The 18,006-nt window shown below is 40.5% G+C and overlaps 1 protein-coding gene across 1 annotated transcript in view; it reads right to left on the bottom strand.

Annotated features, from left to right (window-relative positions):
- The window catches only part of Usp31 (ubiquitin specific peptidase 31), a 72,420-nt gene extending 54,420 nt beyond the window's left edge, over window positions 1-18,000 (bottom strand). Inside the window, exon 1 of the mRNA XM_010623452.2 lies at window positions 17,923-18,000. The gene's annotated coding sequence lies outside the window, so the exon portion shown is untranslated. The remainder of the gene's footprint in view (window positions 1-17,922) is intronic.
- Between the last annotated feature and the right edge of the window lie 6 nt (window positions 18,001-18,006).

Genomic DNA, 18,006 nt, shown 5'->3' with positions numbered 1-18,006 from the left:
AAGTATAGAAAAGAGAGTTCCATACAGATGCTACCTGCTTACAAATGAGGAACCGCTACTTCCAACCAGGGTAAAGGAACCTTAATACAGGAGTTTTAAGGTGGTCTTTGAGGAATGTGTGTACCCTGGACACAAGAGGGGGAAAAAAGAAAAAGTAAGAGGTGGTAAGTATGGTGCAAAAATAAGAGGCAGCAAGGTGGTCAGATGACTAAAAAAAAACAATGGGGACAGAGTCTTATTGCTGCAGACACTGTATATTTTTCATCTATTCTTGATATCAATCCTATGAAGAAAGCATAATTATTACTCTAATATCCAACATTATTCCAATAGAAAAGAAATACTGGTTGGCTAAGAAAGAGTGGTTGTCAGGCTGGAGTTTTAGCTCAGTGGTTCCAGTGCCTGTTTCACAAGCGCAAGGGCCTGAGTTTGATCCCGGTACCAAAAAAAAAAAAAAAAAAAAAAAAAAACAGTGGTTGTTTGTCTGAGATCCCCTGACCTGACCAACAGCTCTGATTCCAGCTCCTTCCCTGGGTTCCACTGCTTCCCCGGGGTGGGTAAAAGATGGGTCTCATCACAGGGAATTTTAAAAGACAACCTAAGGAATATACACCACCCCTCAAAATAAAAGGAAGCCCAAGAGCAATTTTTGAGAAGAGAAACAATGTAATTACAGATAAACTTTAAGGCACTTAATCTGGCAGCAATAAAAGCTCAACTTGAAGAGACAGTTTAGAAATAAGGAGAAGGGCTGACCGAGACAGAACTAGAGTAATTCTCCTCTCCTCTGAAAGACATACATACACATATGTGCCCGCACACCTACATGCATGCACGCACATGTGCTTTTTCTTTTGCTTCCTCTATTCTACCACCAATTCTAGAAATACTGTAGTTTGTCAATCTTAGATTTACACAATACATTACGCTCCAAGAAACAGACATAAAACCTTAGGCGTACTGACCAAAACAGCGCTATCACCTCCTCAGAACTGACACTTTTTTGAAAGTAAAATAAAATTGTACATTAGGTATGGTGGCACACACCTGTAATCCCAGCACTTAGGAGGCTGAGGCAGAAGGATGGCTGCAGGTTTGAAGCCAGCCTGGGCTACACTGTGAGTTCAAGGCCAGCCTCAACCATACAGCAAGACCCTGTCTCAAAAAAAATTATTTTATAAATAAACATTTCTGGCAGCTGCGCCAGCCTAGCACACACGGGACCCTTCAAGTATGAACTATGGAATAGCTCATTTTTTTCACCAAATCAAGATACAGGACTCTATTCAATATCAGCTATTAATTTTAATTAAACATCTTCAGGTATTCTGTAACTTGGAGTATATCCTACATGGTTCAACATATTTACTAATTCAATTAACGAACCTGCTAGGTCCTTATCCAATTCACTAACAAAAATGTTGTTGGAGATGGGACCAGATGGGAAAACCAGCAGTGCCATTAGAGAACTGCAAGACTGAAATAAGCAGGTCAGTAAAATAAGTAGTAATAACAGGCAGAGCATCTGATGCCAAAGAATTCTATAGACCAATACAAAGCACAGGAACTACATTATCAGGTTGCTTCTTTCCCAAGACCCTGGTTATTTGGGGGAAAGGGGAAGAGTACTCAAGCGGCCATAAGCTGAGAACAAGCACCTACATTATTCTGAACATTTGCTAGGTGCTTAGTTCCTACACTAAAATTTAACACTTGTTAGTTTTATTTTGCTTTTTGAGACAAGGTCTCAATATGTAGTCCAGGCTGGCCTCAAACTTAGTGATTCTCCTGCATCAGCCTCCCAAAGGCTAGGATTGCCATGCACCACCACACCCATCACTAAGCCTTTACTTCTATCTTTTCACTCAATGTACACAAAAACTATGCAAGACTGCAGTCCTAGCTCTGCCATTTACTAGCAATGAGTCCAAATATACAAAAATTTTAAGGTGGGGCAACAACAATGTTTCTTTCACGATTGCAAAGATTAAAATTTAAAACTAAATAGGATTCACTCTGTAAATAGTCTGGTTCTACATAAATTATCTATACCTTCTTCCTACTACTTCTTAAATCTCCTGAAAATCAGATGACTCTGACCAGCATTAAAGATTAGAAGAATGCCAAAAGTGAAAGCCAAACAATTTAGTGATCTGGTGATAAGCTGAAAACTTCCTTCAGTGGGAGCAGAGATACTAACAAAGGCATCTGCTGACCCATCCCATGAAATGTTCTGAAGTGAGAACCATTTGTTTGTGGATACACTGTTTGCTATTATCCCAGCTAACAAAAGGAGGGAAGAAGCAACAGATGTCCAGTGGCTGGCCAATTCCTCTAGGAACTGCCACAGTCGGTGCCATGAAACAGGGCTTCTAAAGAGACAACAATCACAACCCACTGAAAGACAAGACATCCCATTTTCCATGGCAAAAATGTTTGTTAAATATGAAAGGTCATTTGAGGAACAGCCAATAAACAATTAATTAGAATATGTTTAAAGGAAGAAGCCATAAAGGACTTCACTCAGTTTTGAGTGATTTCTTTCCCTCTACTATACATAAAAGCTGTGTGTGGGGGTAAACTATGAGGTCACTGTTTTCCAGAGTCTTTACTACAGGAAACAGCTGTGCAGAACTACACAAACAGAGAACACTGCCCCATTTAGCAGCCCCTCATTGTGACAAGTGTGTGGTGGAGATAGGAAAAATCCATCAAACCACACTAATAACAAAACAAAAGTGGCAGAGTCAAATAAAAACTTTAAGCCACACAAAGGGAGATGAAAAACAACTAAGGATGAAAACCTGTATTATTACAACTGTGTCCCAGATATTTCCATGCTTATATCAGATCAACTCCTTTCTATATGGGCCAGCTTCTTTCAACTTGATTTACTTTGCACAGTACCTGAAAATGTAACATTTAACAAATATAGTTTAAAAAAAAAAAGTTTCCCAGGGCTCTATTTCAAATACTATAAGATCTGTCCAAAATTGAACTCTAAAAACATTTTGTTTTCCCAATCTTGAAGACAGCCATCCCAAGACATTGTTTTGAGAAACCCCAATGGTCTTTTCCTCTCCTCTTTATTAATCCCTGGCACATACGTAAAGCTGCCAAACACTGTCAAACTCTGCTTCCATTACACATTTTATGTATGTTCAAAAGTCAGAGGAAATAAGCAAGAGACAAGGAAAAAAAGAAACTGAATCCAGCCCCATCTGAAAGGGGCCGACTCCCTCCATCTCACCTAGGACTTCTTAAATCCAGTGACAAAAGACAATACTATTACAAACAGCAGCCCATTCTATTTTCAGAGAACTTGCTCATAAAATTCTGTATCCTGACACACTCTCTTTCAATTTCTCCCTTCCTCTTTGAAAGCTAAAGCCCAAGAGTAATCACAGTTCTCAAGTTAGGTCTGACCCAAGTCCACGACACAACTGGCCTTCACCAGCAGCACACCCACTTTCACAACAGAGGCTGGTGTGCAAGCTGCCCGTGGCTGCACTATAGGCAGCTGCATTGGGTGGAAATATTATAGGCAGTCAGACAGCAATAAGCCCTCAGAGGCACTGCCAAAGACCAGAACACATCAAAAACTGGCAGAGGGCAGAAGATTAAAGTCACCAGGACCAGATTTAAGTAGTTCCCCGAGGAATAACCAAAAGTGTGGGACTACTGACACACTCTTGAGATTTCCCATACAAATAAACCGTTATGTCATCAGGGGTGGGCCAACCTCGCCCATCCATTAGGACTAAGACTAAAGGTAGGACTACAGATTATCAAGCAAAATTAATGATGTCACCCATATGCCCTTCATACTACTGGATCAGTAGCAGCCAAGCAGCTATACCTGTAATCGTAATGATCAGAGTTTTGACCCCCGTTGAACCCACCTCATGACTCTGGCAACCTATTCAGGACCCCTCCTGTCTCTCAGGAGCTATTCCTATCCCCCATTCCTATGCCCCAGTAAGTTTTCCTATGCTTAACCTGCACTGTTCCTTAGAATTCATTCTTCCAATTCAGGAAACAAGGAGAAATCAGTGTATCTGACATCTAGCAGGTTGGGGGTTATGTTATTTTCTTCCTATATCACTTTGCGGCCTCTTCTGTTCAGACTAGACAATATACTGTGCACCTTCATTCCACAAACCAGGCACAGAGATTCAGGGCTGAATTAAGACATAATCTTTGCCCAGGCAGGCTTGGGAGAGACAGGCAATAATGGTTTATGAAACTGAATCCTCTTGCCTCTGAGAGTGAGCTTTTCTGTTTTTAAACAGTTCAAACAACATGGAGATTATCTGATCCTTGGAAGAATGTACGAATAAATTAATCCAATCCTGTTTCCCTGTGAGGAAACAGCAGTTAATAACTCTTTCAAATTCTTTCTCAGTGAATTCAGGCTTTCTGCACTGTGACATTATTTTATGTTTTGTTGAGAGTTACTGATTTTATCAAGGGCAGGCAGGCACTCAGCAGATGGTTATCTGTTCCAAATTAACGTAGACACTTAACATTAAAATTCTCACAGGATTTTTGAAAGCTTACAAAATGACCCAATATCTGGAGAACTTTTAAACAATAATACGAGAAGAATAAGCAAGAACAGTAATAAGTGGTAGCAATAGAAGAACTGACAAAACAATACGAAGTATCATCAAGCTCTAAACACAAAGAACCCTTTCGTATCTGTAAAAGCAGGGTGATAATAAGGTTGGGGAACAAGGGGAAAGAAAACTTTAGTTGATGCTCACTGAGCACTGATGTTGTCAGGCCCTCTACAAGGTTCCCTTCGCACTTATTTTTAAATCAGACTTCTGAAGCAGATATATCCTTATCTCCATTTCACAGACGACGAGATGGAGCCCAAAGAGTCAAGGTCCCAAGGTAAGTGTTCCAGCAGGGCTAGAGCCAGGCAGTCTGGCTCTCCAGCACAAGGTGCTGGCCACTCCCCACCCTGCACCAGATGAGAAACAGCCAACCTGAAAATACTCTCTTTACACAGACACTAACATCAACTCCAAATTATTAACCAGATAAATATTTTTGAACACATTAGAAAAAAAACTAAGAAATACATCTTATATGTAAAATAACGTTTCAGTTATACAGCAATAAAAGAATAAAGGAAAGGGACAGATCCAAAAATATTAAAACCTTCTTTAATATATAAAAGTATCAAACTAAAATTAAAAAGCAAGAGACAGAGGGGAACATATCAAAAGTACTGAAAGTTTAATGAAGCTGTTACCTTTCACAAATAAACACTATAAAGTTAAATGTATAAGCACTATTATATGATTAAAAGAGGACAAAAAGAAGGACAGAAGGAAGCAAGTAAGCAAACTGGTTTCAAAATCTCCACAGACACCATGACTAAATGGGATTTATTTCTGGAACGAAAAGAGGTTCAACATGAAAATCAAGCAATGTAATATACCATACATTAAGAGAATGAAAGGGAAAAGACAATCATTTCAGTGGATGCAAAGAAAAAGCATTTGAAAAAAAACTTCAATTTTGTGCTGTCTCTCTGTTCTGCTCCTTCTCTCTCTCTGCACTGCCCTCCTGAATAAAGTCTCCTGTCAGGGAAAAAAAACTCATTTTGTGATTAAAAAAAAAAAATTCCCTCTGCGTGCTGGCACACACCTATAATCCCAAGCACTCAGGAGGCTGAGACAGGAGGATCACCATGAGTTCTAGACCAGCCTGGGCTTTACAATGAGTTCAAGACCAGCCTGAAACACATAGCAAGATCTTGTCTCAAACAAATAAATAAATTTTAAAACCTCAACAAACTAGGAATAGAGGGAAACTTCCTCAACATGATAAACCCCATGAGTGAGAAGCCCACAAATGAAGACTGGAAGCTTTTTCTCTAGGACCAAGACACAAGATGAAAAAGCCCACTCTATTCAACACCATTCTGAAAGTTTTAGCTGAAGCACTTTAGGCAAGGAAAAAGGAAAGACATCAAAATTGGAAAGGAGCGAGTAATCTCTGTCCACAGATAACATGATTAATCTTGTAGGTAGAAAATCCTAAAGATTTAAAAAAAAAAATTGTTAGACAATGAGTAAATTAAGCAAAGCTGCAAGTCAAAGACAAAATAAAAACAACAAAATTATTCTATGTACAATACCAGCAAGAATTAAATATTGAGAAACAAACTGTTAATCAAAGAGAAGAAAAAGGGCTGGGGATTTAGCTCAGTGGTTCGGTGGCCTGCCTTGCAAGCACAAGGACCCGAGTTCAATACCCGGTACCAAAAAAAAAAAAAAAAAAGAGAGAGAAGAAAAAAATACTATTTTGAAAACTACAAATCATAGCTACATGAAGAACCCTAAATTAAGAAGACAAATAAGGATGGGGATAAAGCTTAATGGTAGAGCACTTGCTTTCCATGTACAAGGCCCTGGGTTCAATTCCCAGCACTATAAAAATAAATAAACACATGGACAAATAAATAAAATATATATGTCAAGATGACACTATTACCCAAACTGATCTACAAATACAATACAATCCTTACCAAAATTCTAACAGTATTTTTCTTAGAAACAGAAAAGCCCACCCTTAAATTCATATGGAATCTCGACAAACTAAAGCCAAAGTGATCTTGAAAAAGATAAAGTTGCTGGCATTACACCTAATTTCAAAACTTACTACACAACTCCAGCAATCACAACAGTGTGGCACTGGCATCAGGACAGACTCACAGACAAATGGACTAGCACAGGAACTGAGGCGCCCCACGGATCTCTACCCACTGACTTTCCACAGGGTGCCGACACTGTTCTGTGAGAAAGGTCAGTTTTCTCGGCCATGGTTCTGGGAAGACTGCAGGCCAAACAGAAGGATGAAGATGGACCCTTCCCTCACACTATCTGCAAAAATTAATCTATAATGGATTAAGAGCCTAAATATAAGAGTTAAACTAGAAAACTGCAAGCAGACACAGAGGGGAAATGCCATGACTGGGTTTGGCAACAATTTCTTAAATATGACACCAAAAGAAAAAATGGATTAAATAAACTTAATGAAAATTAAAAACTTTTATGCTTCAAAGAACACTATCAAGAAAGTTGTCCTTTGACAATCCACAAAAGAAAATATCTGCTAACTATAAATACGACAAAGAATTAACATCAGAATATATAAAGAAATCTTACAACTCATCTAAAAAAACCCAACCTATAAATGGGCAAAGGACTTTAACAGACATTTCTCAAAAAAAGAAAAGATATACAAATGACCAATAAACACTTAAACATATGCTCAACAGCTTTAGTCATAAGAGAAAAATGTAAATTAAAACCACAATGAAGGATCACAGCCATTGGGATGTATTTCTTTTTTTAAATGGAAAACTGCAAGGGTTGGCACAGATGTAGGGAAATGGGCGCTTACACGCATGCATTGCTGGCAGGAATGTAAAACAGTACAGTCACTGGAAGACTGTCCGACAGCTCTTAAAAAAGTTAAACACAGAATAAGCATATGATCCAAGAAAACTGAAAACAGATCCAAGTAGATATCAATGCCCACAGAATCAATCTTTACAACAGCCAAAATGAGGAAACAACTCAAGTGTTTATAAAGACATGAATGGAAAACAAAATGTGATACAGCCACATAATGGAATATTATGTAACCATAAAAAGGAATAAAAACTCTTACACATGCAACATAAATGAACCTTGAAAACATTTTTTTAGTAAGTGAAAAGCCAGATATGAAAGGATCTTATTATATAATTTAATCTCTATGTGGCATCTAGGAATAGGCAAATTCATAAAGACAGGTATTTGAACAGAGAATACTAGAGACTGAGGGAAGTTACCATTTAATGTGTGTACTACATCTGTTTGGGATGATGAAAAGCTTTTGAAATGCATAGTAGCAATGATCATACAACACGCTGAATGAACTTAATACTTAGGGATTGTACACTTCAAGACTTAAAATGATAACTATATAATATTTTACTACAATAAAAATATTTTTAATTCTAATAAGTAAATAAGCAAAGAATGGCTATAACAAACTTAAATTATAAAACCCAATTTATTCTGCAAAGGATTTTTGGCCATCTGCTACACGCCACTAGGTAGAGTTTAAAATCCAACTAGCAGCATTGTAATTTCTGTAATTTCTTGTTTTTGAATAACAATATAAATTTTTGATGCCCCCATGATATGTCTAGAAAGTGTTCCTAAAGAAACATGACAAAGTAAAAGACTATTCATGCGACTCATGTTCATTAACACAAAAAATAGGTAGTATATGATCACTTAGTAATATGATAATATCCAGTGAATCATTAAAATGCTAAACAGTATTATGAATACTACTTAGAAAGATACACACTGCATTACAGGATCATATCCAGCTGCTCTGGCCAGGATGACAGCATGCAGACAGGTACAGACATCAATGGTCCCTTGGGGCAACACGTGTTCAATAACCTGAGAGCACAGCTATTATCACTACAGTACCCTGAGTTCAAGTAGAAGCTCTGGCTTTGCAAGTGTGTAAAAAACAGACTACGACAAAGCAGACTAATAGATTTAGTGCTAATTTATTTTATTGGTTGAAATGATTCTACCGGGGATTGAACTCCGGACAAGGCAGGCAGCAGAACCACTGAGCTAAATCCCTGGGCTAGAATGAATTTTTTTTTTTAACTCAGATTTGGGGGCTTCTAGGAAATAGAAATCTTTAGCCAGAACTCTACCCTAAAATACCAAATCTTTCCCCATGAACTACCATAAGACCTCAAACATATCATACCTAAAATAGAATTTATCATGTTTGAAAAGTTCCAATTTGCCTCAGATGTCAAATGTGGCCAGTGCCCAAGAGGCTAAGATACACACTTTATTCCCTGTCCCTGCCTCTCTCTCATCATCACTCCATCAGTCACTTTCCTGTCACCAGACAAAATAACTGACACTCGCAACTTGAAGGGGGAGAAGTCTATCTGGCTCACAGTTTCAGAGGTTTCAATCCACTGCTGGCTGGCTCCAAAGCAGGAACATCATGACAGATGTCTTGGATAAGCAAAGCTGCTTAGCTCATGGCGGACAGGAAGCAACACAGGGAATAGCACCACAGAGGAAGGGGCCAGAAGCCAGATAAAGTAATCAAGGTCATGCTTTCATGATCCATACCCAGAAGTGTATTTTACTAATCCCCTGGGCAGCTGTGAAGTCAATCAAGTTAACAATACAGTTTATCACACCATCCATCCTCAATGTTGCCAGAGTTTGACTGATCATTTAGTTTTAAAATAAGTAAAAGTACAAGACAATCACACCACAATCCTGCCTAAAATTCTTTGGTAGCTGACCTCAGCGGGATACTATTCTCTGATATGACACCCAAGGACTTCCAGATCCAGCTCTGCCCAAACTATCACCCAGTGGGCATCTTCCTATCCTACCAACCACCATCCTACTTCTCTGCTACACCAACTACACTTTTTCCACCTTTCCTCATCCACCTAGATGATTCCTATCAAATGCTTCAGAAGACAGTCCAGCTGTTATCTTTCCAGGCCCTCACAAACTCCTGCACTCCTCCCTAGGTGATCTCTCCCAGGATATTACCTGAACTTTTGTAAATAACTTTTGTGTCCTACTCTTATTTATTTATGTGCCTGTCTTCCCTTCTACATCCTGAATTCTTGAGGGCATGAGTGACCTTGCTTATCCTCGTAACTGAAGTACCTTGGAATGTAACACCAACGCAGGGAATTTGCTCAATAAATCTGTAGGCATAAGTCTGTATATACTGGGTCTACAAAATACCATGCTGAGTCTGATTCTTAACAGGAATAAATCAGTATTTCTGCAGCTACACACTGTACTCAGAGCTAAAAGGAGGATGTCAAACTGTAAAGTAATCCTAGTTCCATCACTGCCTCCCTGGTTTTCCGCCTACCTCCATGACTGCAGCACTTTCCACAGGTGCTCTCAGCCCTGCACGTTCTCAATTTTATTTTTCCCAAGGGCCTCGCCTTGAGCTTTTGACCTTCTCTATACACTCAATATTCACCTTGCTTCAATTATCATCTCTATGCTGTCCTAAATCACACCATCCTTCAACTGTCTATTAAGGTTCTCTTTCCATGGGATAAGGAGTCATATCCAAGCACCCAGCCCCACATTTTCAAATTCAGTGCATAATCTCCTTTCTCCTGTGCTCCACAAACCACTTCCCCTTCCAACTGCTCAATTCCTAACCCCCTTATTTCTCCATTGCCCAGGTCTGAAACCTCAGTGTTCCTCTTACCACTCCATCTCTTGCAATCTTAATGTTATGATATCCTGCAAAATATCTCTTGGATTCATCCTTTCATCCTCCTTTTCCTCATTTTACACCCACAGTGGTTTTATCCCTGCTTTTACTTTCTCCTTTGTCTGATGCATTTTAATCACTGTCAGATCCATTTTTCTAAAACATTGGTTTTACCAAACCAGTCTCTGCACAACTCAGGAAGCCTCAAATGAAACACCACTACTGATTGTAGCTTAGAGGCTAAACTGCTGTGTCAGATTTTCAAAGCTACCCATAATTTGCCCCTTTTCCTCTCCCAGCTATCCACATTTATTTCCCTTTTTGTTCAAATCAGTGGTTCTCAACCAGGGGTAATTTTGCCTCCTGGGGGACATTTGGCAATATCTGGATCAATATTTTGATTATCAAGATCACACAGAAAAAGGCAAATACTACTATCTAGTGCACATGAGCTAGGGTTTCTGCAAAACATCCTACAATGAAGCCAAGGCTGAGAATTCCTACTCCAAATCAAGGTTCTTGTTCCTACACCACGCCTTCACCATGCCTTCGCTCGGAATACTTCCCCAGGAAGCTGCAATGTTGGATCTCTTCCCCTTAATTATTCCTGCCTTATTTATTTCAAACCCTCTTCTAAGTCTGTCACACATGGCTTTCCACACCATCTACAGGCTTATGGTTCTCAAATGTTTATCTCTAGCAGTATCAATTTTCTAAACTCTGGATTCCCTTATCCAGCATTGTCCTAGACATTTAATACATCTGAACTAGACTCCTTACCATTCCGAAACTGCTTCTCCTCGATTAAATACACAGTTCCAGCAATCACTGAGTTGCTCAGGACAAAAAGCTGAGAGTTACTGCCGAAACTCCTATTGCTTCAGTGCCTTCTCCCAAGTCAAGCCTTTGGCAATCCTGTCAAGAGGCTACCTCAGAGATGTATCCCAACCCATCCCCTTCTCCCTCTCCACCCACCACCACCTCTACTCGGCCTATCACAAAGCCACCTGCCTGGTCTCCCTACTTGTACTCTATTCTCTATTCAGCACCCAGAATGACCTTTTCATGCTTTACTGAGATCCGGCCAGAACTCTGCTTAAAACCAGCAACCGCCATCTCATTGCTCTTAGAACAAAATCTAAACCCCTCACCATGGCCTAAAGACCCCATAGGATTTGGTCTCTGCCTGCCTGGCCCTTCCCCTTTTCCAGCCACATCTGTCCCACTCTGCTCTGGTTCTCTAAGCTGCAAACAATGCCTGCAGACATTTTTTTTTTTTTTTTTTTTTTTTTTGGTACCAGGGATCAAACTCAGCTCCTTGTGCTTGTAAGACAGGTGGTAGAACCACTGAGCTAAATCCCTGGTCCTACCTGCAGATTTTAAATGCACCCCCAGCTCTTTCTAGCTGTAGAGCCTTTAATATTCATCTTATTCCCCATTAGTCTGGTCACACCCATTAGTCTCTCTCATATACTTTATTTTTTCCTTCTTAGCTCTTATATTTTTCAATTTCATATTCATCAGCATTTACTGTTTAGTATCTGATGTCTCCTCTATGACAATACAAAGTCCATCAAGGAAAGGACCATCAGGACCTCTGTGTTTTTTGACCATTACTATACCATTTTGTTTACCACTACACCCCCAATGACTAACACTGTGTAATAGGAGTACACAGAATTAGGAATTCAAATTTGCAGAAGCTTAATGGCTGACAATGAGTGGAAGGATGAATGAATGAGTCTTCTACTTATACTTCAGTTCACAAATGCACCCTTCTCTCAACTCCCCCTGACCTTTCTGTCAGTACAATTTAAAATAGCTTCCTTATAAACAGGTAAGTTCTATGGGGCAAGAATATTGTCCCATAATCTTCACTTAATCCTCTATTCACAACCTATCACCAAAACTAGCCCTTTACATGAATAATTGTACAGTAAATGTGGCTGTGCTTTGAAGGTGTCCCACCAAAGTTCACATGCTGGAAACTTAATCCCCAATCCCAGTACTGAGACCTTTAAGAGTTGACTGGGTCCTGAGGGCTCTGCTGTCAAGGACTATGAACACCATCTGTGCAGGAGGCGGTCAGTCACTGTGGGAGCAGACTCCTGATAAAGCTCCAGCTCTCTTCCACTCTTCCTCTCCATCTCCCACCCCCAGCATGAACACTCCTGCTTGTCTTCCATCTTCTGTCAAGGGATGATGAAGTAGAAGGTACTCACTAGGTGTAGGACTGTGGCCTTCCCAGCCTCCAAAACTGTAAAATTAAAATGTCTTTTCAGGCCAGGGATTTAGCTCAGTGGTTTCACCACCTGCCTCACAAGCACAAGGACCTGAGTTCGATCCCCAGTACCAAAAAAAAAAAATTCTTTTCTTTACAAATTGCTCAGTCTTTGGTATTCTGTTATTGCAGCACAAAACAAACTAGAAAATCAGCAAACATGGAGTTCCATAATTATCCTACATATTTTAATCCCCTAAGTAGTCCTCTTGGAAGATTTTAAATTCTTATGAGTCTAAGCTTGATAAGAAGCTGCATACATCAGCACAAACGTTACCACAGAGATTCATATATGTTTACATATGCAAGTAAACTGTCTGAAAGCAGTTTCTTAAGAAAGACTTCCAAAAGTACCTGAGCCTGGGGAGGAACGGCACACACAGGAAGTTAGGAGCAATGACTTTATCTTCACTACATTCCAGCACCACAGTCTCAGAAGAAAAAAATGCTACACATTTCAACATGTCTCCTCTGCCTCAGTTTTATGCTGAGACCTGTTCTTTCCATGATTGACTAACAAAGCCAGCAGAGGACCAGGACTCAGTTGCTCATCAGCAGTACTTTGTAGGAGACACTATGAAATATCAATATACTTCCTACAAACCAGGAAAACTAATACCATAGGTCTACAGCAAATGAAAGCCCCCAAGCATGTGTCCATGCAAAAGGTGGGTATGAAATTAACCAAGTGGACTCCTTTAATCACTAGGCTGTTTGCCAATACTCATTTATACACATGTATTCCTTTTGTACTTTGAAAAGGCTCACTTTCAAGCACTACTACACACTAAAGCATGAAGGAAAATATATAGGAGAGAATATTCTACTTATGAATTATTTTGTTTTACTGCAAATTTGGAAGGAGTCCCCATGGTTCTTTTTATCCTCCCTTTTAACTGTTTTTTGGGAACATGGCTTGAAAATTACTGCTATAAAATTCATCTTCCTTATTTAAAGGATGACCATGACATTTTTTTACTTGCAAAAGGTCGATGAAAACTAGAAATACCAAAGCATCTGTAAAGAACCTAGAGCATCTATGCTATAAAAATTAAAGCCACAGCTGATTTGCCCTTAAGATGGCATACTGAGTATTCAGATTTCAAAATGATTTATTTACTCTCACTGTTTTACTAAAAATTGACTGATAACAAGTGTCAAGTCCAAGTTTTATCAAATGCCACTGTAAACACATAAACACAGAAAAAGAACAAAGTAACAGAGGAACCATGCTAGAGGCTGGGAGAGTAAGGGAAACTTGCTGCTGCTCAAAACACTCACCCAACAGAGTTTCTCAACCTCAGCACTACTGACCTTTAAGGCCAAATAACCCCTCACTGGGGGAACAGGATGCTGTACTGTATCCGTAGAATCCACCAACCAAATGCCTAGAACACTCCCCCCCCAGTCGTGACAACAAAAAACAGAAATGTTCTGGAGGGTGACAGAGGAGTGAGGTGCTAGGAGGCAAATGTGCCTGAGCTGAGACCAGCTTTCTAAGAGCAGGAGGAATAAATATCTGTACAAAAGGAAAAAAGAAAGAAAAAAGGATTCAGACTGCAGCTAGACAGCTTCTTAAAGCCTATCATGGTGGAGCCAGTCAACTTGTTTCACTCATGGATATGAAAGCCTGACTCTAACAACCAACTAGCCTGTCCAAAACCAAAAGATCTGACAAACTCCTAACACTCAACTCGATGTGATTAGAAAGCAAGAAAGAATTCCAGCTGAAAAAGTTACTGAGAAGTAGAAATAACTTTGTTGTAAAATGACAAAAGCACAAAGACATAATGAGTGTTTTGTAGAACTCAAGACAAATATCTCAAGAGAGCAAATTGGCTTTATTACTTCTGCCAATTCATCACATTGCCAATTCCAATGGGGTGGCCGCCTGCAGTAGGAACAGAGCAAAGTTCTGAGGTTGAACGCAAGAGGAAACAATGCCTGCCACAAACACTGGGGTATGGTGACAGCTAATCCTCACATTCACCTTCAACTTTCTTTAGTCAAAATTATACCCGTCACATTAGACTGTAACAAAATATTTGAAAACAAAAAAACAGAAAAAGGTAACCAAGCCTCCAATCCTCCACAGTACCATCAGGCTTATCTAACTGCGTGAAAAAAAGAAAAGAAAAAAGTCTCATATCACTGCCCTACTTAAAAATCAGCTCTGGATCTCAACTTTCAGAAGAAAAAGTCCCAACCAGCCCACAGGGCCCTTCACAGTGCCGTCACAACACACTCCTCCCAAGTTCTCTGTACCCATGGCTCTCCACAGTGCACCCAGCCACTAATGTCTCACTGTTTCCCCCAAATACTTGCGTTTTCACACCACCTCCACCACTCCCCTGCCCATAAACTTCTGCTCAACCTTCAGAACACTGCTCAAAAGTCACTTTTTTGTGATGTTTTTACTTGATTCCTGGAGCCTGCTATCCATGGTCGCTGGATTAGCAGCCATGTCACATAGGGGCTTGTTAGAAAAGCACACTCTCAGGTGCTACCTCAGCTCTACCAAATTCAAATACTCTTTTTAATAAGATCTTTATCTGAATTATGCACACACTAAAGTGCGAGAAGTCCTGTCCTGTGGAACCTGCCAAGTCCTACTAGATTCCACTCTTCATAAGCAGGTTCAATGTCTTCCCCTGTAACACCACACCTGACATACACATGGCAGGTGGGCATGCTGGTGGGCTGCCTTGGAGGTGGGCCCTTCTTTACTCCTCTCCCCTACTGAGGTTGGAAACCCACAAAGCCACCTTTCAGCCTCCCTGGCAGCCAACGGTTTACCAATGAGATGTCAGCAGAAGCCTGCACAGGGGGCTTCTGGAGGAACTTTTATTTCCCTACTTTCTGCATTCCTGGGCAAAAGCAGGGTGCCATTATCCCGCAATCATGAGGTGAAAAACATGAAACAAAATGCCAGTAACAGGATGCACAGTGGAAACAGAGATGGTCAAGGTCCTTCTTGGGCCCAGCAATCACTGGGCTACCTTAGATCCACCTGCCTCCAGACTACCATGCAGCGCTTCAGTACCTCTATTGCTCAGGGCACTCTCATTAGGGATTGTTCTTTCTTGTCCTAACTGCATGAGTGAACGAATGAATGCAGGTGAAATCTACAGGAACTTCAGAAAACCACTATTTATTTTAAAAGGGGGGGGCCTTTAAAAACTTGTTCAACTTTGCAAACTATGCCTTTAATGTCTCTGCGCTTTTAGAAGTATTGACCCATTTCTGTTCATAGCTTAAAGGATAAAAATAAAAATGTGAACACAACCTCATAAAAAGTAATGAAAATTGCCTTTAAGAATCTATTCAACTTTGCCAAAGTATGTATATCAATCAGTCCATGCACTTCCAGAACTATTAACCCATTTCTGCTCATAGCTTAATGGATAAAAAAGGGAAACCAACCTCATAAAGAGCAACAGAAGTTCACACACGAAGACACTGTAAAAACTGACTCTTACATTTTGAGTAAGAATAGAAAACTAAATTTAACCCTGGGCTCTGGCCTTGAAAAGCTTGCAACTGCTGTGGCTTACAGATAACTATATGCAAAGAGGAGAAGGAGGGGAAAAAAAAACAATCAACAGTAGCAAACAGATTGCCATTCTCTTACTTTCTTATTTTGAGATCTTTCTTTTTTACAGTCTTTATCTCAGTCAAGTATTTTCATCAAATTTTCAAGATCAACTGGTAACCATGTTTTCCTTTTGAGAAAAATAGGATTGAGCAACATAATTAAAATATAAGTAAAAAATATCAAAGGGGCAGAAGTGCACATAGGCAGTGCTGCTCCTCCTCAACAAGAAAACAAGACCGTGGGCCAGGATTTAGCTCAGTGGTGCTGCGCGTGCCTCACAAGCACAAGGTCCTGAGTTCCATTCCAGGACCAAAACAAACACAAATTTAAGAAAACAAGACCTTAATCAAGTACAGACTTCTCAGCTAGATCACCATTTTATACTGTAATCAAAACATTTACTTAAATGTATTTTAGAAATTTGATAGCTCCGATGGAAAGCCAGTACCACTTGCCATAAACAGAAGACAAATGTAAAAAAGAAAAAGCCAATAAAACCATAACCTTATTAAATTCAACTACTGTTGCCTAACGAAGCTTCTAAATCTCGTTTGTTTTCTCTTTATTTTAAAAAAGGGCGAGGGGGGCAAGAGGATGGTCAAAAACAGGCTGAAGTCACAGAGACTCTCTTGGTGGGATCAGGATAAAAAGAGAAAAAACTGAGTTTCTTGCTGTGTGATTTCAGTTTACTTCATATCATTAGCGATGTCCCACTCAAGAGAGTCCCTTAGACTCTACAACCATCATCTTTCCCTCCTGCTCAGAGTTAAGAGTCCAATTCCTCAGCGCACAGGAAAAGGCCCAACGCCAACTGGGCCCATCCTACCATTCTGCTCATGAACTCACCTCCTACTAGACCATCTAGATCCCCCAATCTACAGTAACCTGCCAGCACATCAATCACATCGCCAGGTTCTTTCTTCCAACCACCACCTGGTATTACCTCCTTAACTTACTGAAGTATCGAATAACAAAGGCAAGAGGAACAAATCCACCGCGGTCCACGAGATTCGGAAGTGCATAACACAGTAACCCATGAAAGCATACCGATCTGTAAGTCAAAAATGGGACAGTGTCCATCCTAATGTGTCAACTTGTTTGCTACAAGGTAGGCACCAGATGAAAACACCATGGCACAAAGAGTTTGAGTAACCTGCCTAGGTCACTGAACATTCCCCTAATGATACCCATTCCCAAGAACCCAAGATCCATGATAGCAGCGTCTTTCTGGCTCATAGCAATTCCCCTCCACAACGCCTAGCACAGGACCTGGTGTGTACTTAGGGGCTCTCAGTAAATACACGTTCAATGAATGAAAAAATGGGCTCCCCTTATAACCAGGGCATCTGTCCCAGACCTGAGTATCCAATGCCCCAGGGCTTAGCACAGGACCTGATGCTTATGCAGCGGGCCCTTCCTACATCTTGGATGAATGAATAGATGGAAAAACGAATGGGACAGCAGACAGATGGATGAATGGACCGACAGGCCTCCCTTATACTCAGGGGATCTGTCCCAGACCTCTTTGAATAAATATGCAATGCCCCAGTATCTAGGACAGGACCTAGTGCTTAAGCCACGGGCTCTCAGTACACGTTCGGTGAATGGATGGCTACATGAATGGACAGATGGACAGGCCTCCCTTACAATCAGGGCATCTGTCCCAATTCCTTCCGAGCATCCAAGGTTGAAGTCGGCCGGCCTCGCGCTGGCCGGTGCCCCAGGGGCTCACCTTGAAGTCGCGGCTGTGCTGCGGGGTGTACTCCAGGGTCCAGAGGGCCCGCACCAGGTGCGCCAGCTGCTCGGTGACCTCGCC

This window comes from Fukomys damarensis, unplaced genomic scaffold, assembly GCF_012274545.1.
Source record: "Fukomys damarensis isolate Sample0158 unplaced genomic scaffold, DMR_v1.0_HiC HiC_scaffold_34, whole genome shotgun sequence".
In the NCBI taxonomy this organism is placed as follows: Eukaryota; Metazoa; Chordata; class Mammalia; order Rodentia; family Bathyergidae; genus Fukomys; species Fukomys damarensis.
Note: the sequence above shows the minus strand (reverse complement) of the source record. Positions and strands in the feature narration are given on the sequence as shown.